The sequence below is a fragment of the Vanessa tameamea genome, chromosome 26 (genome assembly GCF_037043105.1).
Source record: "Vanessa tameamea isolate UH-Manoa-2023 chromosome 26, ilVanTame1 primary haplotype, whole genome shotgun sequence".
In the NCBI taxonomy this organism is placed as follows: domain Eukaryota; kingdom Metazoa; phylum Arthropoda; class Insecta; order Lepidoptera; family Nymphalidae; genus Vanessa; species Vanessa tameamea.
In genome coordinates, this window is record NC_087334.1 from 1107589 (window position 1) to 1134751 (window position 27163).

General features: G+C 32.9%; 1 protein-coding gene across 1 annotated transcript in view; it reads left to right on the plus strand.

Moving 5' to 3' along the window:
* The first annotated feature begins 997 nt into the window (after positions 1 to 997).
* Positions 998 to 27163, plus strand: part of LOC113398398 (zinc finger protein 219-like) — a 59807-nt gene continuing 33641 nt past the window's right edge. Inside the window, exon 1 of the mRNA XM_064219114.1 lies at positions 998 to 1307. The gene's annotated coding sequence lies outside the window, so the exon portion shown is untranslated. The remainder of the gene's footprint in view (positions 1308 to 27163) is intronic.

Consider the following 27163-nt stretch of genomic DNA (forward strand, 5'->3'; position numbering starts at 1 on the left):
GAATTCGAATGTTAAGTAACTTAGAATATTTTTTTGTACTAATTTTAACTTATATTTATAAAATATATTTGCCTTAGGAACGTAATTATATATACTAACGTGAAACTTATAATCAATCGATAAAACTAAAGTTATAACCTAAAACTCATAATTAATAAAAAGTTAATAATAATAATAGTTTATCAAAGTTATTTAAATTTAATAAAATGTTTATACAAACCGGAAATGAAAATTTATCTGTTGTTTTAACCTATACTACATTCAGCACACATGTGGTGGGGCACTAGGAAGAAAGCCGGCGAAGAAAAAATGAGGGAGAGGAAAAACTAGAGCGGGACGGAAAAGTGGGCGAAAAACGAAAAATTTCACCCCCTCCGACCCCCTCGAGCACCCGCCCGAGCCCCCTCACACGCACACATGCGTGCGATAGCGCGGCGTAGTAGTCTTGATACTAACTTTCACTTTTATTACTATTTTTTTCAACTTTTCTTTTTAAAGGTGAATTTTAATTAACATTATTATGAGACGTATATATTTGACAAACTGAAAGATCTCCTCTTAAAATAACAATAATGTTCTTTAAGAAGAAAGACGACAATTCCACCTCGCAATCTACCTCTTGTAAAAAATATTAGTATGTATAACCAGGCACAATGCAAAAGCTACAAGTTAACATGACTATTAGTTATTTATACTGATTTTTAAAAGCATTGTGTATCCATTTGAACATGTTTATTTGTGCTTAGGTAAATTTATTTTTCTAATTCCGTCATCATGGTTTGGACAATAGAAAGAAGTCACAGTATTGTTTAACAAATATAACTATATAATATAATAAAGCCAAACATACCGTTTTGATAGTAATTAATATATTTTTATCAAATGCGGAAACGTTTCCAGCGAAAGTATCAAGAGTGTTCGGCCCTCCGGGAGGCTATTGTAGCATGTTTTTATTCCCAAAAATTTTAAGTCAGTAGGCGCTCGCACTCGGAGCGGCTTGAACGTTTTATTATTATTAATATACATTTATATTTCGTTTTAATTTACAAGTTTTCCATCGTTCATAATTTTAATATTTTTATACTGTTTTATACAAAAGTGTTTATAGATAGGCGTTATTACAATATACAAAACAGAAGTTTCAGTTCAGCAAGTTTCGGAGTTTGACAGTTCGGATTCGGAAAAAAAAAATCAAATTTGACATTTGGAAAAAGATGGCCGACTGTGTGTCTGTCGGTGTGAACGCCGGGTTCGTCGACCTTCACTAGGATGCTTAACTTTCAAAATATTTGACGTCTGCTCTACCCGTAAGTTGATTTTTCATATTTTGACAGTTACATAAGGCCGGATTTACACTATCGAAAAAAACAAGCGTTGAGTCATTATGAATTTATGTATGCAAGCATAACTTACTCATACGTAGGATAATCCGAGCATTGCTGACATAATGTGTAACAACATAGCGACTCCTGACATTATCGTTCTGACAATTGACAGTAACATAAAGCTTAGTCCACATGTTCGAACAGCTTTTATTTTTATCAAGTTGGTAAATTAACTGGCGATAGTGGCCGATACTGTTGTGGTATTGATTTTTTTCCCTCATTCAGTTAAATTTCATTTATTTGGGGGAGCGACCGAGGCGGTGACGTGGGGCCATAACTTAACTGACCGACAGTGGCTTACAGAACGCTTATATTTATAGTTTTTCGTCACTTAGGTATAACTTAAAGAAAGTATCGTTTATAACTGAAATTCTAATGAGTTGAGAACATTTGTTTTCACGTATTCATTTGTGTTTTTGCTTGTTTATGCGATCTTGTATTTACTTCAATGCATTTATTATAGTATACATATATAATTAAAAGACTTAATATATTTTTTTTAATATATTAAAAGTTTTAAATGTACACAATCTAAATGATAAATAAGTGCAACGTTTTTAAGTTATTATTATCCAATTAAGGAATTATAAAATTAAATGTAATTTTTCATTATTTTAATTTTTTTACGAAAAAATCAATACGATAAAGAAATGACACCCAAATGGGAGCAGAAAACTTGAAATGTTTTTAAACGATTTTTTAGATAATAAGTAAGTTAACGAGTGCTGGGTCACCTCAGAATTAGTCACCTTAGTCCTTGAAAGTCGGCAATAACATATTGGATAAGGATGTGCAGTAAATTGCCAATATAGAACTATTTCAAACTATTATTCCCCCTGTGCTTGATTACTCGACCTTCCCGCTTTCTACAGTGAGCGTATTTAGTAAATGGAGGGTACCGTGAACTAACATCACCTTTAAGTCTACTTGACTCGCTATGTTAATTTATACTGTACTGTTTTTTTTTAATTGTTACTAACTTATCGTCAGATCCGTGCCATTAATTTGTGTTTGTAGTTTTATTTTTTTTTTAGATTTTGGTAGGAGGAAGGTTAGTGGTCACCACTGCTCATAGACATTAGCAACGTAAGAAATTTTAACAATTCCTTAGATTGCTAATACGCCGCCAACCTTGGGGACTCCCTCACCCTTCAAAGCGGAACACAACAATACTAAGTATTACTGCTTGGCGGTAGAATATACGCTATGTTATTAGTGCCAGAGAGCATCACAATTTTAGTTTTAAGATAAAATTTTTAGATGGTAAGTAATTATATGGTATTTATGTGCGATATAAATAATAATATGCATTGTCTACTGTACTACCGTTGCTTCTAAATTTATATAAAAAAATATAAATAATTTTATAATTACTAATATTTTCTTTTTTAAACTTAGAATTGATCGAACATTCATAATATTGTGATATGGAAGACCGGGGTCACCTGACTAGTCCTTACTAGTAACTTAGTAGATTGTGGTTCAACACACGATACAATTTTTAGTTCAGCCTGCTGGGCAAATGGTGGTTAGGTTACGTTAGTAAGTTTTGTGATGATCCATCACGCTGCTTAAATGGTGGAATCATATGTGGAAATTTCATATGAATATGTTTTCTTCCACAAGCGAACACGAGCTAAATTATAAACATAATTTAAATACATAAAGTGGACCGGGCTTGAACCCGTAGTCATCAGTTATGATTCACGAATCTAAGCCATTGTGCCACATCGACTCTAGTAGTACCAGCGGGAAATTGTTTGATAAATTATCAAATTTGTCTTGATATTCTTAGCAGCAGTCCCAACTTATGGAATAGGCAGTATAAAAAAAAGGAGGTAGTAATCTGTCTGATATCTGACAGCAAAGGTCTATCACCCGGACTATAAAATATAGGGAATAGAGATTGTGCTTGTGTTAGAGCACATACTTGCCTTGTGAAAACAGCTTTGCATAGTGAGAGTCACTAACTTGCACAGTAAAGTATAATGATATGTATTTTGTAGCTACCTAGACAATATGTTAATTTTGACAGAAGATTGCAGGTTTAAATCGCTCTAAGATTAGAAGTACTTACGGATATACCTTGGGGGCAATTCTACTAACTTGTAACGGTTATGATACGTTTCCGGTTCTATTTCGATTCAACTTCAATCGAACCGCAACTGGATTATTGTATTATAGGGTCGTTTTTGGCTCACTGAAAAATCACGCAATAACAGGACAATCACAGACAGTTTATGGTATTTAATAAACAACAAAATAAGTGAAAATTATTTAAATCGATGGTATAATAATTTGCGGGTATCAACATCAATAGAATAGAGGCTGCATTTTTGAAAATGGAATATCTAATTTATACATATTTAGGTGGACTGGTAAACGAACGCCATGGTGGTAAGTGGGCAGATCCATTCATAGACCATCCGTAAAACTTCAATGCGCTGCCAATTTTAGGAACTAAAATGTTATCATCTAAACTGACTCAATCATTCTTCAAACCTGAACACAACAATACTAATATTAAGTATTGCGGTTTGCCGGTACAATAATTGATGTGCAAAGGACTAACACAAAGTGCTGTTTATGAATGGCAAAAACAAACTCGTACTAGTCACCTTCTAAGTCTTAGATTCCATGTTTATGTATATTTTACATACTCCAAGTATACTCAACCAGATTAACAACATTACGCTAAATGATCTTTTTTTTTAACATATTTCCTCTCTCTTTCCTGCAATATGTGTGCAGAGATGGAAGACGGATAAGTGTAACAGGAAACCGATAAAGCGCGCGCTATTTGATTTGACCAATGAGCGCGCGCTGTGCAGGTTTTGTCCCTCAAATGGTACTAACGCATTTTCTTTGGATATAATGTTAATGTTGCTTAATACCAATGGTGAGCTGTCATATGTTACTATGTGTGACATGCGACTATTCTAAGGTTCGGTTTTTTTTCATTTTAATATTTGGGTGAATTTGGAATTGGCTGGCGATATCGATTTTGATAAAACTTATTATATATTATAATAGAGTACATATAGAAAGAAAATCTGGTGATATTCGAAACATAATATGAAATGTAGGTACCAGGTGGAACTGGACAGGGTCGTGGACACAGCTGAATTAAGTTCAAGGTAAAGTAAACGAAAAAAAGTATTAAAAAATAGCAAAATATGCTATGAGCATTTTGAAAAAGAAACCTACTTAATTTTTATGTATGTAATTAATTCGAAGCCTAGCATTTCAGAAGCTTTGTGTAATCTGGGTATGTACCACCCATTTACCAGATATTCTAGCGCCAAAAAGCAATAGTTGGTATTGTCTTGCTCCCGTTTGTTCTTCTTCCTTATCTTATCTTAGTTCCCATGTCTAATATCCCCAAAATAATTAAAATCAAATAATTAAATTTCAACAGCCTAACACATAAATATCTTTTATTTATATATAAATAACTTTTACCTTTATCTGACCTGTTTGCCGACCATTTTTTTATATAGTAGCTATCGCCAAACTTTATTGGTAGTAAAAAATGGAGAAGAGAAAAAGCTCACGTATTATGTTTACCTCAAATTTTCCGAAACTATTATGGTCGAATCAAATAATTTTAACATCGAAAGGCTTATCATTTATGAACATCAAAGATAAAAATTGACCTAAAATTGATACAGGTGGAACCCCTTTTTTTTTAAAAAGACACTTTATTCTTTAAATTGTTAGTGTGAATTATTGAGCTTTACCTTTAATATTGAAGTAATTTATTTATTATATGTAACATTCCTTGTCCTACGTAATACTAGTAACAATTATAACTAGATATTGTACGAGTTAATTTTATTCACTGATTATTTTGAAACTTGGTTAAATATTGCGTTTAGTTACGCAAATCATTTATTGCTGAGGATAAAAGGAATAATTGGAAGGAAAATATAACATTATATTTGAAAATTATTTTAGTTATGATAACTATATTCATTGAATTTGATAACACAGAACTGTTAAATTATATAGGTATATAAGAATTTATATATACAGGAAGTTGATATTTAGGCTACTGTTTATAAGTAAAACAGCAACGTTAAAGTGTTTTCCGATGGGATATCCTATCCATGCCTGGGTTTTAAATGGGTTTAAGTAAGTGTAAAAAACCTGTATCGCACTATCTCTTTCTCTCATCTGGCAATCCTATAAAACTAGAGAGTGTTCAGGCGCTGAGCCAACGGCTTAACATGCTTCAGAAGCACAGGAACGTAAACACTGTAAACTTATAAGAACTAGACAATTTTATTTGCCAAGGATATCGGAATCAACAGCTTCATGAACTAACAAATAGATTATTAATAAAAACAACTGTAAAACAAATTAAATACAAACGAATTAATTGTAGTAACTCTCTTTATCAATAAATACTTGTGCTAAGAATGGGTACGATAGAAAACAATGGGATCACAATATGACTTGCATTTTAGGACTTTTAATATAATTTATTTGACGCCATAAAAATTTTTAGAAGATTAAATTTGTTTCCTAAGTTTTAGTATGTGATCGTTTGTCTTTATAGTAGCTATTTATGTTAGAAGAAAGAAATATTATATGTTGTGCATAAATACCCAATTAAGACTTGATCAGGAAAGGAAATAACGCAGAGATGGAGATCTTTAGTAAAATTCCTTCGTCGATTATAATTGTAAACATAGCGTAGGATAGCAAATGTTATATTTTCAAATAATAAATGACTTCAGTGTTAAAGGTAAAGCTCAAGAATTCATAATAACAATTAATGGAATAAAGTCTTGTTTGAAAAAATGGGTGTTCCACCAGCATCAATTTTAGGTCCATTTTTCTTTTCGATATCTATGAATGATCCTCCTTTTTCTTGTCATTACTTTCGTTGTTGAAATTATTTGTGTTTATTATGAGTAAGCAATTTGTGAAAAATAAACTCGTAAAACCACGATTCTGATTCTTCATAGTTAATATATCTTTCCTAGGGCTGGGTATTATATATTTTTAGAATCAAATCTAGCAGTAATTTGAACTATTTACAATTAAGTAACTTATATTTTATGCTAAAGTAATATTAATAAATAAGACAAATACTCTAGAATGCGGATTATATATTTTTACATATAAAAAGTGGTGCCTGTTTCCGTTCTAATTTTGTGCGTTTGCGCATCGTTCCTTTGATTGAACAGTAACTTTATTTGTATTTGCGTGAGCGTTTCTGAGGTACCTACTGTCCTTAACGCACTTTAGGTATATTCGCAAGAAAAATTACATTTTTAATTAAAAAAATGAATCAAAGGTATTGCAACGTATATTAGGCATTAAATGTTAGATACGATAAAACAATCGAGATTTTTTGTTTTTCATATTTAATAACTGAGAGCTTTCCGGTGAACGCATAAGCTGTATATCTATTTTTACTTCGTACTTGGATGGCCTGGGCCAATCGACTCGAAAACATCGTGAGGAAACCAGCTTTTGTCTAATTTCAACGAAATTCTGTCACATGTGTAACCAACCTGCATTGGAGCAGCGTGGTGGAATATGCTCGAAACCTTCTCCTCAAAGGGAGAGGAGGACTTAGCCAGGGAACGCTCAAATGAGTGGATGTACATATACTTGAAGAAAATGGCATAGACGTCGATAACATTGTGAGATATTGTGAGACTGATTTTAAAATAACCATCGAAGTTTAGTATAAAATGATTATGTTATTTTTTGTCTTTACTACTGAAGTCTACATGCGGTTACTCTAAAGCCAAACATAAATTTAAACCGTGGAAACCCAGGGTATTTTTTGACAAGACATAACATCTCAGTAACTATGGTTCAAAGCGCACTGTCACAATGAGGAATGGTAAACATTTATCACCATCACACTGACCATGGCCGCTGGTGATCAATTATCAACAGGTGGCCCATATGCTCGTCTTCCTTGTTTATCGTGTTTGAGCTTTTCTTCATTGGCCGGTCAATTTCACTATAGCTTAATTTTATTGCCTTGTACTATTCCTTAAATATCAAGCGATAAAACATTCATTAACGATGATATTTTTATTATTACTTCAATTTATATTTTATGCTAAAGCTAACTTTTGTTTAGTGGTAAGTATAATTATTAATGAAAAAGGCAAGTTTTTGTACAACTAAGTAAACAGCTTAACAGTATGTGGTCCAGAAGGAGGCTTTTAAATTGTTTGTATTTATCATTAGCGAGAATCGAAGACAATGAACTTCGATTGGACAAAGGGGTTCTTCTCAAGAAGAGATCGTATCTTGGCAAACTTAAACGAAAGATAGTACGTTAGCGAGTAGAGTGACGTCATAAAGTCTGGTGGTGGGTAAAAAATTGGGGCTAAATATAAGTGCTTTGGGGTAGGCATATGTCCAGCAGTAGATAAACACGGACTAGTTATGATCAAGAGGATTAAACCAGTGACCTTTGGTGTAGAAGTTCCAGTGACAATTGTAATAAACAGTTATCTGGGTAGGTGCCACCCGATCCGATATTCTGTCTTATTAATAGGGTTTCGTATGTTGTCTGGACTGTTCTCGTGAAATATTGGAGGAGGAGTATTGCCTGTTTATATTATTTAGTTCGTCGTTTTTTTTTTCTGGATCGTAAGGTAGCCTTAGTCACTCCTTGCAAAGTTCAAATGTGACCGTAAAATTTGAACAAAATTAGTTAGATTAGATTACAAACAAATAAATATTTAATGTGTACGAAAAAATACATATATTCAAAAATATCTTGCCATAGAAGAACTAGAGAACTCAAGTCAATTAAATCATGACATTCTATGCTGTGACATGCGCTTTACCGCGTTTGGCGTTACTACTCATCCGTGAGTCATGGACCGTAGCGTTACGTCCAATTGTCTATCAACCTTTCTCAATAATTGGCCTATCAGACTGGTGATCTACAGATTACCTTTGAACCAACTCTTTAGCCATACTTATTAGTTTATAGATAATAACGTCAATAAAACTGCGTCCACTGGTTAGTTTTTTCTCTTGTTAAGAAAAATACGGAGCATAATCCCTCACGCTGTTGAGCTCCTGATTGGCAGATATTAATGTCTTAGAATTTCTTCCGGCACGTGAAGGTTTACTCACGTTTCCATCAACGAAATGTGTTAGGGAGAAATAAAAACAAAAGATTTCATTAGTGATTGTTTGTATTTTAAATACAACATATAGATTTATGTTGAGAATTAATTATATTTTATCTGAAATTATTGATTTGTTTTTTGGAGTTTTTTTTTTTCAAAAACTGAATCGGAAGCCTCAAACCACTTGTATGAATTTTACCTGTATTAAACCGGGCAAGTAAATAATAATAACCGAATTTCGGCAACGCGACTAATTTCCTAGACAAACCACCTGACTGAAGATATTACGCGTGTGTGTGTGTGTGTGTGTGTATAAATACAGTTATATATTTACATACATACTGGTGTACTATGTACTTCCTCGTGAGAGTGTGATGAAAGAGATAGTGCGATGGGACGGCATGCGTCACGACAGACACGATAACGCCCGTCTCCTTATCTTTAAAAAGGGTTTTACGTGCTTTCCGAGGCATGGGATGTATCACCGCAAAATCTGGGTTTCTGGGGATTTTTTTACTTTAAATTTCGAACACAATTTTTTTTTAATCGGCTATATAAGCTTATCAATGTGTCTAGTCGCTTACGAAATAAATCGTAATACATAATAAATTTAAAAATAACATTGCCTTAAGCTAACTTAACAACTACTTAACTCTCACCGAGCTTTCCAATACTTTTATTATTTTTTTATTATTAAGAACCGATAAAATAATAAAATATAATTCCATACAAGTTTTTTTCGTTTATTTGTATATGGGCCGGGCTGCCTAGTGATGCGAAATTAAAAGTCGCAGGTTTGGTTACGTTTATTGTCGAATCCTAACATAGGTTATCCACTTAATTAGGGAAGTCTCGCATTTTTAAATTTGGACCGATAATTATTGTTTAAATATTGAAAAATATCCAGTGTTTAATCGTTTTTATAAATCAGAAGAAAAAAGTAGATTTTAATCGAATCTTTTTTTTTAATAAATTTTTGAAGTTGCAATTTTGACTTATTTTGAAAAAATCTAAAAAACGTGATAACTCAAAAATGGTTCACTTTTGCATTATGCATATGGCGGTTAAAATTATCGCAAATAGTCACTCCTATCACCTCCTAACGGGAATACGTCGAATTACCAATAATCCTGTATATGTATACTAAGCGCCTTGCAAGCAGTTTTCTGGCGATCTCGTCTCCTTTCAAAAACAATTTTTAGGCGTTTTGGGCATCGACTTGACCAGAACCGGCAAGATACGCCGTACCATGCCGTACCTGGTACAGGAACTTTTGACATGAGTGAGTTTTAATATATTATTACGTTTTAAAAAAAATAGACACAACGAAATAAATTAACAAAGTTTGAGATTAAATAAATGTCAAGAAATATTTTTTTTGAATTAAGACAATAACAAAGAAAGTTTAAAATATGTTAAATAAAATCTTCCATACATATAATAAGAGTGGTCATGTCATGGAGAGGGCATAACGCTATTTCTTTACGAAAACCGCGAAACCGCGCGGAGCAGCTAGTTTTAAAGCTTATCTGTCATATTATATTTTAAGTATCACCACTTTATTTATAGGTAAATAAGTCTTTTTATTGGATTGAGGAAACCGCAATATATGTTATAAGATAAATCAAATAATTAAAGCGTTTAAAAACGATCGGTTTTTCCTAACAATGGAAGAATTACGTCACTAATTTATTCGTATGGGATTATACTTTTTATGTCTGTGAAGTTATTTTACGTGTGGGATTTACTTGTTTAATTTTAGTTTGTCCTTGACCCTGTCAACATTAGAAGTGCGTTTATTTAAATAAATTATGAGTATATAATTATCAATAAACACATTTGTTTGTCCACATTCAATATTCGAAGTCGGTGACCGTAATTATCTCAGCGCGAGAAATACCCTTCGTCTGGTATGGTTGATAAATATTTGCCTTGATCAGGGTCGAACTCGATAATTGGAAAGCCATTTGAATTACCGGTACGTTATTGTATGTAATATTTTAAAGCGAAAGTTTATTTTTTATTATACTCTAATTAAGCATATATCACTTACTAGCATTGATTAAAAAAAATAATTACCGTGCATATTTAAATCAGGCTTCATCGTTTTTATTTATATATAGAAATGGTATAGTTGAATACAAACATTGTTCACTAGACCACTCTTTCCAGGCTGTATATTGTTCAATCATCGCTATTGTACAATATGGCATATATTCAAAAAAAACCTATTATAGTGTATATTTTGGGCACCCCAGATTAGTAAGTTTTTATCCTAATTTTCCGTAATAAAATAATTTAATAAAATATTATTTTAAAAAAGTTTACATAAGTTAAAATTTACGTAAAAACATATCTTCATATACTTCTTGAAAGTTGGATATATAGCTTTTTTTTTTAAATATATATTCTATGCATAATCACGTACACATTGGTTTTGGTAGTTCCATTTGGGAAAACCGTTACACATGAGAAACAGTACCATTGTGAATCACCTATCCGATTTAATTATGACACGAAATACGTCACTTGAGCCGTGATAGCTCAGTATAGAGAACACGCTGATCTTATTCAAAGATATCTCAGGCATAAAATTTTTATCTTCATAATTGTGCTCGCCAAGAAAACATTGCAAGAAACCTGCGTGAATAATTCATAGTCGAATACCACAGTGGAACAAGCCCCCCCTTCTCCTTAGAGGAGGCCCATGCCATATAAGTTTTAAGAGAAAGGAGGAAAAAACTAGTAAATAATAAGTTACTTATTAATTAAATATTACGTATAATAAAAGTTACAATAAAATGCAACATCACATATATCATAAGCGTTCGTTAAAGCAAAGAAACACTCCTATATATTCTAATCAATAACAATGGCTTGCGCACGCGCAACTTGTTTTAATTTGTAAATGAGTGACGTCACGATCATAAGGACAAACCGGCTGACGAAAAACACTTGTATAACAGTTATATTAATTGCGTAATACTGGTTCTAACAATTGGTTTTTCCTAAAAATTAAATTATCGGTTCCGTCATTTATAATTTTTTATAGGACTTCCAATACTAAAGTTATATATGTACATCATATACTTATTAGAAATTGTTTAGTTAAAACTATTTTTATTGCTATTAACTTGTCAAAATTTTAAAAGGAGGTTCATTGCATTGATTTATTTTTATTTTAGAATTTATATTTTAAAAAAATATTCTTCTTCTGTCAAAATTTAAAAATGTTGTTTTAATATATAATTTTATGTCACAAAACTAACATCGTTTTCTTTATTAATTTTCACAAAAATATTAATATTGAATAAATAATTCTAAAAATATAAACAGAAATTATACATCATATGTTAGAAATATAGTATACTATTATAAATGTGAAAGTAGCTCTGTCTGTTATCTCTTTTCGCTTAAACCGCTGAACTGATTAAGATGAAATTTTGTATTAAGATAGTTTGAGTCCCGAGAAAGGACATAGGCATCTTTTAACTCGACCCTCGAGGGGTGAGATTGGGGTAAAAAGTTTGTGTGTTATAAAGTCTTTTAAATTTAGCGCGGTCAAAGCTATGTATTTAGCTTGTTAGTATATATTTATATATTTACAGCTTAAGTACATTATATATATCAATTTTAAAATAGTTATTGTATAAATATAATGTGTTTATATGTTATATATGTATGTGAGAATTAGTTTATTTGTTTGTTTGTTACGCTTTCACGTTATAACTACTGTAATACGGTCACCGGTTGACACTAGTTTCTGTTTATAATTTATATTCTGCTCTGTAGTGAAGGAAATCTGCATGTGCACCTGCACCAAATCACATTGGAGTAGCAATGGTATTAACTTCAAAACTTCCCCTAAACAGGAGGGAGGTCTATACCCAGTATTGGTAGTAGAGGTTTTTACTTTGCTGTATAATTTGTGATCTAATTACAATTTCAGCAAGAATGGTAATTGTCAATAAGACGTAGCTCTCTTTGAATCGCAGTTGTGATCCTTTGGTGCAAAATGAGCCCTCTCGTCACCAGTAGAGGCAATAAGGTTATATTGCACTTTAACTTCAAGGTACTAGAAACTACGAATTTTTGTAATGTCTTAACTATTAAATCGATTTACTTAATAATATACCAGAAGATGCATTTCATTTCTGGGAAGGTATATAATATTATGATATAATTGACGTGACAAGAGTAAATTTTATGTTTTTGTTTGGAATAAAAGACGAATTTCTTCGACTCTTTGATATTTATTCAAAAGTGATTGTTGTGGTTGAGTACTCGAATAAAGTATATATAAGTTATAAATGGTCAAGATTGAAATTCATAGAAGTAATTCTTACACACAGCGTTGTCAAGTTCTAGCTTTAGATTTTTTATTGGAACTACTGAATTGTTGATAAAATTCGTTAACGCATGTAAAATTATTATATGGTGGTATATATTCTAATAAAAAAAGGATAAGTGAAGATTATTAACTGCAAATCTAAAAATATTTGTGGAATTTTATTATAAAAGCGCACACCTTGACTAAGAGGGGATGTATTGACTTCGCGAGGACGGAAACTTGGTGTTATAAGTTTTGCACTTCGATTATTTATATGTATCTAAATATACTGTCAAAGTTAAGAACTCGTCGAAGTAAATAGTGGTCAACAAATAACCACAAAGCACACGCGCACTTATATATTAGTATGACGTTTGGCGAGTGTCGAGCGTAGCTGTTACGCGAACACCAAGATAATAATTGTCTCGCTTTTTTTATAGGTCCTTTTTAGTGCGACATTACCCAGATATATGAATAATCTATGGTCTTTCTTTACGTCTCGTGTTTTGACAAGTTTTTAACAGTTTCTATCAAAATCAAATCAAATCAAAATATTCTTTATTGTACACCAATAACCACATACATAAGTCGCATTCAAGAGAGATGCAAAAGAGACGACCTTATCGCTCTCTCCCAGGCTACCTTAAGGTAGTGGAAAGATACAGAATTTAAAAAATAGATAGTGGTCAATATTAATATTTTGTTTTAACAAAGTTTTACACTGAATCCATGATTGGTTTCAGACGAACGAACTCAACGGTGAACCGCAAGGATAGCTTAGTTCATGATAAGCTTGTTTAAAAATGTAAGATTCCAATATAACGAAAATACTTTTGGGAAAACCAGCACGAAAATCACCGGGAGTGACATAATACATTAATGTCAAAACGCGTGTGCTCGAACCAATAAAAGTAAGCGTCCCTCTGCTGAGGTATCTCTTGTTGAGGAAAACATGGATCTTATTTTGCATTGGGATATACGTATAGCTAATTCCACCGGCAAATGCTACTTTCCTCACGATATTTTCCTTCACAAGCACGAGATGAATAATTATAAAAAGTAATCAATTGATATAACTTAATGGCACTGGTTCGGATTAGAACCCATGATTTTTTTTTAAATGTACATATATGCTAGGGCTTTGCTGGTGTTACACCAGATAAACAGTGATGATACAGCCTAAGGTGGAGCGTAAGGTAGAAGATGCCTATTCACTCTAGAGTTGATATTGTTAGTGGTGGGGAATGCAGAAGTGGGGAGAGTATTCCAGACCTTAACGGTGCGTATCAGAAACGAGGCAGAACAGAACAAATCGTTTCGTTCGTGTTTTAAGTTCGTCAACTACGTACAGGTGCAGATCTTTTCGAATGTGCTATTTTTTTTTTTTTTTTTAACAAATATTGGACAACATCACATACATTACTCTGATCCCAGTGTAAGTAGCTAAAGCACTTGTGTTATGGAAAATCAGAAGTAACGACGGTACCACAAACACCCAGACCCAAGACAACATAGAAAACTGATGAGCTTTTCTATATCGAATCGGCCGGGAATCGAACCCGGGACCTCGGAGTGGCGTACCCATGAAAACCGGTGTACACACTACTCGACCACGGAGGTCGTCATTCAGTGGGACATTGGAGCTTAGTAACTATAAATAAAGTTTTTGTTACGTTATATAACATATTATATTTATACTATGATAAGTTTGGCCACTGGTGGTAATTGGTCACCACCTCCCATTGACATTGGCGCTGTAAGAAATATTAATCATTCCTTACATCGCCAATGTTCCACCAACCTTGGGAAGTAAGACGTTATGTCCCGTGAGCCTGTATACATAAGCTCATTCACCCTTCCAACCGTTAGTAATACTAAGTATTGGAGTCTGGCGGTAGAATATATATTAAGAGGGTGGTACCCAGTCGGGCTTTTACAAAGCCGGTAACGTACCAAGTAATGTACTTCAAAATGTTATTTGTGCGAACAGCTTAAGGTGATTTTTAATTGTTTTGTAATTAAAAAATATATATATTCGTAAATTTTACTGAAGCGCCATCTTTTCTTAGAAATTAATATAATATTTCTACTGTTCCAGTGTGGAATAACGATTACATGTCTAATAATTTCTTCAAACGACTTTAAAATAAGAAGAATTATCAATTCAATTGTATTTTTTTTTTCGTTAACTTATAACTTCGTCATTTATGAACCGACATACTTTCAGTTTAGTCCCGTAAAAATTTGAAGTTAAAAATTAATATATATAACTTTTTATATTATTAGAAGTTATATTTAAAATTCATATGAAAATAATGTAGAAGTTTTACAGAAGGCACATGACCAATAAGTTATATCAACCCAACGCATACACTGTGTAAGGTGGTGGAATAATAAATTGTGGTACCCACAGACAGGATAGACAGGTCAAACAAAGGTCACACAAACCTATGTCTCCAGTTTTGAATCACTTATTAAAAAAATATATTATTATTTGAAATTTTCAATAAAAAAAAAAACTTTAAAGTAGGTACATTATTTTCAATTATAAAACATAGTTTTAATATAACATCTCATGTTAGTAAAACGATGTAATGGATACGATGCTGATCTTAACCTACTTCCTATGATGTCGATTTTAACTTACCGGTTATCGCTTTACTTTAAATAGTTTGTTAAATGACGGTTTAAAAGTGCTTGTGAAAGCCTACTTGAATAAAGTATATTTTGATTTGATTTGATTGATAAATTTAAAAAGTCAATTTGCAATTCAAAAATTCATTTTATAGCGATGAAACAATTTGTTACCATGTCGATTTGAGGATGAAATAAGGAAATTAATAATGTAACTTTTTTATGGCTAATAGTAAAAGTTAAAAATGCATCTTTAAATTAAAATCAATGTTCCTTACATTCTGTTCAAATTCAATTTTCATTTTTTACCGAATTGTTTTTTTAATGAAATGGCCTTTGAAATTGAAATTACGATAATATGTATACTATTATTTTGGGAAACCAATTAATAATAAGCAATCAAAGAAAAACTCGTGTTTTAAATATGAAATAACAATTAAAACGAAAACATTTGACTAATTACTATTTATTACTTAACTTATTAAAGCTTCTTTTGGCGATCTTAACCAATAACAATTACGTATCAAACACTTAAAAACTTGATTGAAGTCTTCATTTAAACTCACAATAAATAATTTACAATCACATCTATCTATTGCTTCTTAACACATATGTGCCCCAGCCGGTAATAACTCACGGGGCATCTGTTCCTGGAGTCATCCTTGCCGAATCTGTTGAACAAACGCAACTTAGCGAGGACTTTCGTTTGGACGACGCTCCGTTTGTTTATATTCTTCTCAATGCAGTTGCTGCAGGGCACGAGAGGCGATATCTCGCCTGGTACCACCGGGTACTTGTGATCGTTTTGCACTTTCGTTGGTAAATTAAGCAGGAACGCACGGAATTCCTCGATGTCATGTTCCGTTTTGTCGTCTAAGCACGAACATAAATCGTCCGCGATGACTATGATGAGGATCGTGAACAGTATGGTCAGCTTCTTGAGGGCCATGTTGCTTCGGCGGTGGTCGATCGGTTACAATGCTACGGGTCGCGTTTAACGCATTTAAATACCAATCCTGAGTCAGTGTGACTCACATAGTCGGTCTTCTAATAATTGTCGCAATGACGTATTAGTCAGTCGATTTATCGTTGAATACTCGGATACATTGAGTTTGCGTCGATCATTGCGTGTTTTGTGGTATTAATTAAAATCGTATAATTAGTCTTTACATAGGTTTTAATTAATATTTTATAATTTTGCCAATGATTTACGCATTTAGTTATTTAAGGAAATATATTTGATTATGAATAATTAAAATAAGCATGTTTTATCGAAAAAATAATAATAATTATAAAATATTGTTTATGATGTAATTGTCTGCTTAATTAAAAATATAGATTTCGTTCATTCGGTTTTTCTTATATTTTATTTTTAATCAATTTATTTGCACGTCGATTGCACGATAAATGCTCGGCCGTTATTTGCAAATATTTGAACGAATACATGTAATAAAGTAATATAAATAGGTAGGCGGACGGGCAAAGGGGTCAGCCGATGGTAAGTGGTCACCACTGCCCATAGACATTGGCGCCGTTAAAAATTGTAACCAATCCTCACAGAACTATGTTCTTATGCCCCTTGTACCTGTTGGTAAATTGACTCAAATAAGTGTTTAATTTTATTTGATAAAGAAATTATTAATTTTAGTAATTAAAGTTGTTAAAAAAATATGAACATTGAACATGACAGGTTAATATACTGCCATTGGAAATTATCAACAACAACTACTTTTGCTTGGTAATAGGACTCTGGGGAGGTACTCACTCAGATATTCAATCGCCAACCATCAATACTTACTATTTTTGTGTTACGGTTTGCAGGGTGAGCTAGTGTAACTACAGGCACAAGGGACATAATATTTCAATTCCCAAAGTTATAATTAAAATAAAATTTAATACGGCGCCATACGGCAGTGGTGACTTATCCACCACATGATCATGTGATCATCAGGTGATCACACTAAGGCGTGTGGTAGTATAAGTACCTACAACCTAAATCTGGACCGGGTTGTGACTTTTAGAAATTTTCTTTAAATTGGTGTCATATTTTACTGCAACCTTTACATAATATTTACTAAGTATGTATTAGTCAATATTAAAAATATTTTCAGGACAAAATTCATCAATAAATCTTATTATTTATCAAAATAATACTTTTTACTTAAAGACACCTGGATTTATGCTCAGGTTCCAACAAAGGACTAACTAAACAATAATAGTGAATCCTAACATCATTGTTAAAATGGCAACTATGCGAGTTTCTTGCCGTTCCTCTCACTGGTTACTCTCCGAAACGGCGGAAGAGTTGAAATATTCACGACTCGAAAATGCTTTATTGTAAAGTTTATTTGAATAAAACACATTTGATTGATTAACTCATTGAATATTACCGAATGTAAGGTTACCAAAATACTTCGAAAAGTCTCTAACAATAAACGTATTGGAAACCGTGAGTTCTATTATATTCTAAGAAGTTTATGTATGAAGTAAGTAATGATTTCAATTGTTTATTTCCGAGAAGCCATTTTCTTAATACACAATTTTGGCGACATTTTTCCTTAGACAATAAGAAAAAACGAGTATTTTGTTTTTTAATGTATTCGAATTCCTTGATATGTTTTTATTTATTAAGCTGGATATATATTAAAGTCTCATTTTAATTTGAAGAGAGAAGGTTCTGTTTCAGGAGCGCGCTAAGCGAGGCCAATATTTGAGAAACATAAAATAACTTACCATTGAAACTTAATAGATGTATTTGTTAAATAAATAAATTAAAATACGACATCTACCTCCATAAGTAACTTAGTTATTGCAAATATGTAATAGTGAGTCACCTCCACCCCTAGACATTTACATTGTAAATAATATTAATCACCCCTTAGGAACTAAGATGTTATGTACTCTTCAAATCGAAAGACTAATAATACTAATTATTGCTGTTTAGCGATAGAATATGTGATGAGTGGGCAGTACCTTCCCCATAACATATATATATATAAGTACAAATGTCTCGTGTGTGAAAACACACAAAAGTTAATTAAAATTATTTTAAAACGAACATTAAGAGACTTGGGAATACTTCAATAAAGACATTTAATTAAAATATTCAGTTCAATTTTTGTTTATTACTCGTTTATTAAAATTATTGTATCTAAATAGGTAAATGGCGTACAGATCAACGTAACAGTCCGAAGTTCGATCCTGACTATCTATTTGTATTGACTAAAAATGGGCCTTCTGATTGTAATCTTTGTACACTACAAGAAATATAATCTTTTCTTGACAACGTGTTGTCAACCTATTATATATAATCTTAGACGTATTCCTGTACCTCTAATTACAATACTAATAATAATAATCAATTAAAGAAATAAATAAATATCAAAAATCTTGACACACATTAAGTAAATAATGGTGATGCAAAAGGCGAGATGGCCCTGTGGTTAGAACGCGTTCATTTTAACATATGATTGTGGGTTCACCACTGAACTTTTATGTGCTTATATATGTTTATAATTCATTTCGTGGTTAGCGATGAAGAAAAACATCGCGAGGAAACCTGCATGTTTCTAATTTCAATTAAATTGTATCCCATGTATATCAACCCACCTGCATTGGTGGTGGAATATGCTCCAAACTTTCGAGGAGGCCTTAGCCCAGCAGTAGGAAATTTACAGGCTGTTAATGTTGTTGGTGTCCTCAACGTAAAGTAACCAGCTAGCTTATCTCCGATACATTTTGTTCATTAAAATTACTGGTAACAATCGCAAATAGTTTAACTGGTAACAATCCCACACATTTCATCAATTGGAAAAACGCTTAGAATTAATAATATGCCATTTCTTTTAGGGATACATACTATATGACAATAAAATCATAAAAAAAAATGGGTTCCTTTTTTTTCCAATTTTGTATGATACATGAATATGCTAATATACTATGATTTGTCTATAAAGTGAAATATATGTGTTGAAATTTCCGTCGACATAAACAAATCTTTGATAACAAGTTTCGTGTAGTTTCGTCTCCGGTCCCTTGGAAAGCGCCCGGACCGAAAATATTCTCTCCAAATACGTCGACATAAGCTATATAATAAAATATATAACATAATATAAATATGTGTTATTATCGTAATCGAATTTTGTACTCAATTTCATAAGTATCTATTGATGAATACTTCATGAAGTAGTTTGGGAGTTATTGCAAACAATCCAATACACAAACTTTCTCAATTTTATAATATTAGTTAAAAAAATACACCTAAAAAAATATCTGTCCTGAAAATCATATAATCCGACTACTATATAATTATAACTAATATTCCACTTAAATAGAATACTCAACATTTTTCGGGATGACTATTATTACTGAACCGAGGCAGATCAATGATTGGAGCACGTGAATCACAGTACCACATAAATTTCATGTGTTTTTGTGTTTGCTGTGATAAAGGAATATATCGCGAGTGAACGTGTATCGAGTGTCAACCTGGCCCAGGTATATCGACGAAAATACAGTGCATGGAATAAGCACCAAATCAATCCTATAAAAGGAGATCTAAGCCCAGCAGTGGGATATTTAAATGGTGTCACTTTACTCTTAAACAACTATCCTTGGGCAATAGTAACAATTTTACTAAGTTCATTACGAGTATTTACAATAATACAACAATACTTCGTCTTATAAATAGACAAAAAATTTAAAAAAAACTTACGAACTTAATGCCTGTTGCCAATTTAACGCTTTCATTGCAGATATGTTAAATGTTAATTTACAGAAGATATGTTAAATGTTAGTCTTTAGAAAGAAAACAGTCTTAAAAATTTAAAAAGCTACTATCCTGAATGATCGAATGAATTTGTACAGTGTCAATTGAGGTGACGTAAGGATTTTGAAGACACGATACTATATACATCAAATTCTGGTCAGGCATTTGAAAGATATGTTGGAATAAAGTAACTTACATACATACAAAAACTCTGAAAGCATTACACTCCTTTTTTAAACAGTCGTATAAAGTTCTCATAGAACGATTTACAGGCGAGTATTACTTACAAATGCACGTAGCATTTGTGTAATATTTAGGAGTCGGAAAGATATATTTTGCTGGAATAGACAGACGTGTTCTTGGAACTCCAAGCTCAAACCCAAGGCGCTTGTGAGTTCGTACCTTGCGTTAAATGATTCGCACGATAATGATGAAGTTTGTCTTCTCAAGCCAGATATCTAGTGAATGAATGCTTTTTTTTAATTCAACCATCTGAATGTCTTCAAGAGTCTTTTTCATAACACGTACATTTATTAAGACACAATACACATAACTAATACTTTATTTGTATACGTGTGTAAGTGCGTGCGTGTTTATGAATCAGGTAATATTATTGACACATGATACTGTGCACTTATCACGTGAAAACCGTTAAAAAATAAATACCAATTAATTGTTTGATTATTATTACATATTATATTATTTTAATTAGATTTGGACATTGTCAAATACTAATAAAATTAAGGAAATACCACCTTAAAGTTATATTGCACGTGGTAAGTATAATAATAATAAAATTCACCTGCTTATGTATATTTTGAAATCAGCTATAAACTTAATCTGTATGAATAATATTCTATTTACATAACATGACGACCTAAGACATGGGTGTGTAAGGGGGGATGAGAGAGATGGATGTGAACGATCAGGTGACGAATAATAGGAGAATGGAAGGAAAATACACTGGCCCCCCCAAATAGTTTGGGAGAAGGGTAAGGAAAGGAGGATATAGAATGTTTTAAATATCTGTTATCAAAGAAGGAAATAAATTAAATATATTGCTAAACACTACATAACCTTATATATATATAATGATAATTTAAATTTTATATGTAGTGTTATAGTTGTTGTGTAAAAGAAATCAGCATAGTATAGCTCAGTTCAAACATAGCTGGTTTCAACTGTTCCCTTTACTTGAGAAATTACGTCAAGTCTATAATCAATTGATTATACAAACAACTACAGATAAAAAATGTATATTACAAATTAAAAGTTATTACAAATTAAAAGTGTAATTATTCATAATATTGATTACTTTTTTCCTTGTTGTCTGGATACCAACCACTCAGATATTCTACCTCCAAACATCAGTACTAAGTATTGCTGTGTTCCAGTTTGAAATGTGAGTGAGCCAGTGTTACAAGGGACATAACATCTTAGTTCTGGTTGGTGGCGCATTGGTCATGTAAGGTATGGTTAATATTTCTTACAATGCCATTGTCTATGGACGATGGTGACACCTTATGACCAGATAACCCAATTGCTGGTCCGCCTATCTATATCATAAAAAAGGCTATTTTCTGATCCAATCAAATCACTTCATAGTTCAAGCGAATTATACACCTTTAAGAATTTAAGTTACAATAATGTCAACTACAGTAGTTTGTACATAAAGTATGTTATATTAGATCTTTCTACATAACCATAGGACGCGTAATTGTTTATATATATTCGTCACGATATTTTGCGAGTTTTTTTTTTCTATAAATAGATTGCTTTATACTAACCCTTTAGAAATGCTGTTTGCGTTTTACATTTGAATTTTTATTCAAATGTATGTTCATTGTATACATTCTAAGAAATTAGTACATAGGTATATATAAAACTTATACTCAGGTTCTATCGTGTCGACTTATATTAGTATATAAGTCGACACGATTCGTAGTTTTAACAGCTTTAAATTGACTGACTGACTGACGTGACGAGCGTGAGTTTAATATGTATATGTTGATCGCAATGGCTCGTGGACAGGATAAAAACTGAAGATCACTGATACAGATCCGAATAAGCATCACAGAGCTGTACTTTTGTAATCGTCGTGAGGATACTTGTATTTCTCTATTATGTATTTATATGGCTTGTATCGAAATCAATGAATACGATCGTCCATGTATATATAAGGTGTACTCATTTTGTGTAATAAGCCTCATTAATAATAGTTCTTTTATTAACAACAATTAAAATTATTAACAAACGAAGATTATTAATATATAAGCGAATATATAACTAAATGGTAATACAATACGATAAACGCGCAAGTTTGTGTGGCTGTAATGGATCTCTGTGAATCTCTAACGCAAAAAATACTGAACGGATTTTGTATAATATTTGGAACAGAGACAGCTTAACACATGGGTTACCACCTATCCGATGTCGTCACACGATTGCAAGGACGAGGGCGTAATCTAATCCTTTAAGTATAAATATTGGTCTGATGGTAGAATAAAAAACATGTTTATTTATTTATTTATTTATTTATTTATTAAGATTCACCAGTGGTAATTACACTGTTAAAGTAATAATTATGCTAAGTTACAAAGTTCTTATTGCTAAATGCATTACCTTTTAAGGTGAATACCGCATGCGAAAATAAGTGTGAGATAGTTATACATAAAAACAACAATTCTATGATCCTATGAAATTAAACAAATAAACAAAATCTACCAAACATATCAAATTGTTACATATAATTATTTATTTATAATATAGTTTTTTACATTATTACGAAACTTTGGCAACGAATCTCTGAATAGGTCCAAGCATTTATAATCGTTTATAATTTTTACAATTAGCAAAATAGTGAAATGTTATTTTACTGAAGTCGGTTACAAACATTGAACGGACTGCCGTTAATATAAAGAAATAATGTATGACATTTTACTATATACAAAACACGCCTAGACTGCTAGGGGAGGTTTTAAACATACAGACAGTCCGTAGTAGTTTAATAAAGTGATAAAGGCATAGGCTAGTTCGGATATTAGCCCCATATGAATAAGGCTATAAAAATACAATTCTATTTATTATGAGGCGCAGGAAATTGGGCGTTGGACGAATTACGGACATAAACGAATTCGTTGAATTATCTTCAGAATATTATGAAGGTTTCGTTTCGAATATGTTTTTATGTGTGGTGGTTGGTGGTACCATTCTCATTAGGACATCTTCCAAAGTTGGTGGTACATTGGCGGTGTAAGGGATTATTATTATTGGATATTTCTAACAGCACAAAAGTCTATGGACGGTGGTGTTTACTTACCATGATGTGGCTCATTTGATACTCTGCCTATATTGATAGGTGAATTTCAGCTAAATCGACTGTATATTATTCGTTTAAAATTTGTTTTTAAGGTTTGGTCCACACATAGTAAAGCATATAGAAACTCAGTGCTGTTTGTTCGGTTTAAACTCGCCATCGGTTAACATTCATATGTTCTAACCACTAAGCCATCTTTGTCATATTAAGTACATATATTTATATTCAGCTTCATAAACAATTGTACGAAATAACTAGAGTCATCACAGATGTCATTCGAATGTTACGCGGACCATTCGTCACTCGTCCGTGATAACAACTCCGACGCACGCAACATGTAGAGCAACATTTCGCGCAAATTATTATTAATTACGTGAAATGACGCGTACATTATAGTTACACTACAATGATCACAGTATTTGTTGTGCTCTGTAAGATGAACTGAAATCTTACCGCAGATCACAATCGTGAAATGTCAGGTGAAACGTGACACTGTCTGTAGTAATAATTATATTTAAAGGATACACGCGTAAGTCGGTTTTTAACGTTAATCTAACCAGTCTAACTATGATGAGTCTTTACACTGCCCAAGTTCGATCCCGCATGTAGTACTGCAATCATCTCTTGGACGGTGCAGCCAAATATCATCTGGAAGCTTTGGACTCAGTTGACCGAAGAGCCCGTAGGTTAATTAACAACGAAAAGCTCTCAAATAGCAGACTACACACCCTTGAGCATCGTCGTCGAGTTGCCAGCTTATCGATTTTTTATAGGATACACTTCGGAGAGTGCTCGAAGGCTCTTTTCGAACTGATTGAGCCATCTCCATTCCTTTATCGGACTACTAGGCGCAGTTAAAGTGTCATCCATACGTTGTTGACATACCCAAAATTCGAACTAAACGGTTTGGCAGCTCGTTTTTGGTGAGAGTCGCCAAGATTTGGAACGACCCGCCTAGGTCTATTTTTCCTGATAAGTTGAAATCTGGAGCCTTTAAGAGTAGAGTGAACAGGTTTCTTTGGTCGTCTTCATCTACACTTTCCATCAGGTGAGATGGAAGACAAACGCCTATTCCATTACAACAATAAAAAAAAGTAGACTGGACTTATTTCGTATTTCGCTCGTGTGAGATACGAGGTACATCCATTGGTTCGTCCAGTGAATAAAGACAAAACAAAGACCAACCTTAGGAAAAATTAGGGGCAAGCTGGAGTTTTGGATGAAGCTTCCTTTTGTGTTTCTAAACAAAATTCCAAAAGTCCCGCATAATTATAACCGCTCACGAGATTATCGTGAAAAACTGTTTGTCACGACATTTGACCCTGGATAACTTTCTTAGCGGTGCATGGATCAATGGAGACTTTTGGGTTTTTGTTTAGAACCACAAAAGGAATGTTTATCCAAAAATCCAGCTTTCCTCTAATTTTTCCGAAGTGCACTGTCTTTATTCACTGGACTATACTGGTTAGATATAAGGTTGCTGCTTTAACGATACCGAAATTCTGGGTTGAAACCCTGGTCGTGCCGATAAAAGTGATTGGGTTTTTCTGTCGAAAAATCAGTAATAGCCCGGAGTCTGAGAGTTGGAAGTCTATACACTCCCGTGCCTCGGAAAGCACGTAAATAGTTGGTCCTGCGCGTTTATCGTTCCGGTCGTATCGGGATTCATTGAGATTGGCTGCCGTTGTCGAAATCGATTAGGACGAATTCGTCACGTTCTTGCAGAACAAAACTGCTGGTGTATCAGAGGAAGTAACTTCAAACGTAAAATAATCATAGTTGATAGACTAGCCGATTGCAGTTCAAGTTGTAAGATCCTCAAGGTATAGATTCTGTTTTGCCTTGGTCTAGTAGGTACAAACTGTGTTACATCATGCTAGCTTGTGCGTGAGATCCGGTGACATCTCCTGAAGAGACTTAGACAACGTTTTTTATCGGGTATTTCGGTGCACTTAGCACTGGTGTGTTCCGCACACCTCGGCACTTCATGTCGGGGAACGTTATTACGTGTTTGCAGCGAAAACATTACATGCGACTTTGCGTACTTAGATATACTATTGGATTATATCCAAGCTATTTTAAGTGGTTCATTTTTCAACCAGATAAATTGAAATTGCAATTTAACGAGTAAATTCTGCACGCCACCATAACCTGCGGTCATGATTGTTACGGTTGCTAGCTTTCTTTATTATCTGTTTATGTTTACTTAAGCTTTTAATATAATTATTTCTTATGCGAACTATTTTGGCGTAACATTAAGAATATAATAATACTTATTTATTAATATTACTATATAACGGCACGCAAACGCACCTGCAAGCCCCCCAGATGTCCATGGGCAGTGGTAATCACTTTCCATCAGGTGAGCCTTCTGCCCGTTTGACACTTATAACATAAAATAATAATATGTCATTCATGAGTTCCTAAGTGACCGATTACATTATTAAATATATTTTTCTATGTGATTGCAATGTTTAATTCGTTCATTTGCGAGGGACAAGTTACTAACATGTATCGCTTTAAATTTTACAAGTTCGATGTTTAATAAATTAGAAACTTTACTTGCAAAATTTAAAACATAATTTCGATTAAAAATATCAGATATTCTGTGTGATAAGAATGAATAGACGAAAAAAACTTTTCAATAATAAGAGTAGTATTAATAACAAAATATGTTAAAGTTTGTATTAGTATTCACAGTTTTTTTTTAATTGGTCAGTAGCTGCTAGCAATAGTGGCCTCTACAGCGTCACCGGGCGGGTGGGCGAGTCGTAGAAGACTGCCGGATGTTGGAAGCCCTCTGAAGGGCTTAGAGTCATAGTCAAATTAAGTCTTAAATAAATACTATTTACGAAAAATCTAGCCAGCGCAATTTGGAAAAATTAATCAACGCCATCTACTGGCATGATATTTTTTAGTTATATATACTAACGGCTACCTGTTGATTAGGTACGTACCTATCCATGTACCTAACCGATAAAGACGTATTAACAATAAAAAAAAATATTGGCTTAGTATATCAAATAATGACAGGCAATTTAAAATTCGAAGCTCGTGAAGATGTTTGCGGACATTGACGTAGATGTAGAAAAAAATACTTAGTTTAACCGCAGAGTTGGAGCAACACTTCTTAAGACTTACCAACTCGTTTTGTTTTTGTTCTATATTTAAATAATTCGGGGACTTATAATCAGGGACTTTACTGACTGCTAGTTTTTTTTTTTTAATAAATATATATTAAAGCACTCCATGGTTTACAGACCTTTTAGAGTTACAAATTTTAAATATACATTTTAATTATTTTTCTATCTATTATAAATATTATCTTCATTTTAGAAGAGTTCGCTCGAAAAGCCTCCAAGTATTTGCACAATTCTTTTTTTTAATAGCATAGTTTGGCGGACGAGCATATGGGCCACCTGATGGTAAGTGGTTACCACCTCCCATAGACAATAACGCTGTAAGAAATATTAACCATTCCTTACATCGCCAATACGCCATCAACCTTGCGAACTCAGATGTTATGTCCCTTGTGCCTGTAGTTACACTAGCTCACTCATCGTTCAAACTGGAGCACAACATGATGATGAGTGGGCGGTACCTGACCAGACG